Source organism: Pongo pygmaeus, chromosome X (assembly GCF_028885625.2).
Source record: "Pongo pygmaeus isolate AG05252 chromosome X, NHGRI_mPonPyg2-v2.0_pri, whole genome shotgun sequence".
Classification (NCBI taxonomy): domain Eukaryota; kingdom Metazoa; phylum Chordata; class Mammalia; order Primates; family Hominidae; genus Pongo; species Pongo pygmaeus.
Genome location: NC_072396.2, coordinates 79,136,548 through 79,138,998, shown reverse-complemented (window position 1 = coordinate 79,138,998; position 2,451 = coordinate 79,136,548). Strand labels below are relative to the sequence as shown.

The 2,451-nt window shown below is 37.9% G+C and overlaps 1 pseudogene; it reads right to left on the bottom strand.

Annotated features, from left to right (window-relative positions):
• Positions 1-577: 577 nt before the first annotated feature.
• On the bottom strand, positions 578-1,173 carry LOC129025139 (GTP-binding protein SAR1a-like; annotated as a pseudogene).
• Between the last annotated feature and the right edge of the window lie 1,278 nt (positions 1,174-2,451).

The window sequence follows — 2,451 nt, the reverse complement described above, 5'->3', positions numbered from 1 at the left end:
CAAGGCAGTTATAGAGACAGGTGATTTTAGGGGAGCTTCTCACCCCAACCTGCTAACTCAGCAGTGGTAAGTTCACCCAAATGAGCTCTGACCTCCAATATGTATCTGTTCATAATTGTATGAAGTATCTAAATATTATTCATTAGTTTAAAAAATAATAGAACACTCTGGGCCAAGTAAATTATGAAATTGAAAAGTTAGGAGGGATACAAATTATATTAACAATACTTTCTTTAAAAAATAGAATCAGTTTCTTTTGAAATCAACCACAGTGGTGAGACGTGTTTTTCTTTTCAGGTACCCCATGATGGCACACAGCTTTACCCAGCAAATCCTGACAGCTTCCAAGTCCCAGGATACAAACCTGTACCAGCACATGGGGCAACATTACCTTTCAACAGTGTGGAAAAGAGCACATGTCACCACTGGGCAATGAGAGAGTTGACAGATACTCATGGCCTCTCAATAGCAGACATGGTTGGAGAGCTTTCCTTGTTCTTTTAGAAAAGTTCATGACGAAGCTGTGATTAGGATCAGTCCAGAGAAGCAAAACTCTTTTATTTTTAGTGCCCAGACATCAGTCAATATACTTGGAAAACCAGTGGAAACCCTCACCATAATCTTGCCTCTTGAGGACACTGCACACAAACACCTCTATGGGGCAAGCATTCAACTACTTCAGGGTCACATTCCCCTTTCCTGTGGTCTGTCCATAAAGCCCAGATATCTCACAGAGTTTTTCTTCCTTGAGTTCATCTGTTCTGTCAATTTTGTTTCCCAAAATACGAATTGGCACATTGTATACTGTTTCATCAGTCATTAAAGCTTTAAGCTCAAATTTGAATTCCACGAGGCAAGAATGATCCACACAATCCACCAGAAAGAAAATCCCATTAATTGCTGGGAGATAATTTTTCCAAACTGACGTGCTTGCTCGTGCCCACCAAGATTAAAAGTTGTAAAAGTCATTCCAGCAATTGTTAGCTCTTGTGATGTCAGATGTAGTGTTGGAATGTGTTGGCCCAATCTGTCACCTTTGAGCATGTGAAGAAGAGTGGTTTTGCCTGCATTGTCCAAACCCATGAATACAAGTTTTCTATATTTCTTGTAGAGTCCTAGAAACTAGATCACAATGCTGAAGCCATTGTAGATTCACTCAAAGATGAAAGACATTATTAATGCTTACACTGGCCTGAGGGGCTCCTCTGGCAGCAGCGTATGGCTCAGACTTCCTCAGAGCACACAAACCTGCAGCACCTGGGACCACTAGCTACTCACTGGATGTACATCACAACTCTCCCCCAAGACTTTCCTATTGTGATTTTTATTTCTGGCATTGCCATATTATTCTTTCTTTTTCATTGTATAAATTTAAGGTGTTGTTTTGATATACATATACATCATGAAATAATTACTACAGTCTTATTAACATATCTATTTTATTTTTACAACATAATTATCTGCCTGAAAATATCAATTATGCCAAAGTTGGGAACTCCTGTGTTAAATGCTCTAACAGTAAAAGTAGATGACACGTAAGATTATATCTGTACTTTCAGCAAAAAATGAAAACTGTAAGAATGAATAAATAAAATGATGTCCTGCACCTTGCAGGACATTTAGACTCATCCTTGGCCCCTACCCACTAGATGCTAGTAACACATCTCCCACTAAGGCAATGATAAATGTGTCCAGATATTGCCAAATATTTTCTGTGGGCAAAATTACCTGCTTTTGAGAACCAGTGATTACACATGTTAATTGCAGTTGTTTAAAATGTTTTAATGATAGTTCCAACAATCATGTGATATCTGAGTCTGCTTTAGAAAGATTCTTTGTCTCTTCAGATTGTGTTTATTTCATGTTTTTTGGCATGCCACATAATTTTGTTGTTGTTGAAAGATGACCATTTATAAGATAGTACATATAATTTCATTTTAAAAATACACTTCAAGATTAGCATGATTTTCCTTCTGCTGGGCCTTTTGTGTGGGGGTTTGTGTTGATCTAATCAGGAGTTGGGCTAGGATTGAAATTTGCCTAGTTGCTACGGTTACTATGGTTACCAGGGTTGGAATTTGTTGCTATGGTTATCAGAGTTTGATTTTGTTGTTGTCATGCGCATGAGAGAATTCAAAATCCTCTAGTGATACCTTGTTTTTGTTTCTCTACTTGGCTTTGGATTTTTCTTTTGTTTTGCTTCCCATAGAGAGCTAGTCTCTTGCCATTTCTCCAGCTGTATTCCACTATAATATTTATTCAAGGTTTGTCAGCCTGATTAGGTAGAGGAAGAAAGGTGTTCATTCTCTGATGTTCTTTTAAAACCTCAGTATTAAGCAAGTATTTTGAACTTTGGTTTTAAGGTATGTTCTTCACAAGTATTACTATCCCTCCTCCAAATGGAGAAGCTTCCAGGGAGACGAGTATGGGTGCAGTTTTGGAAATGATCTC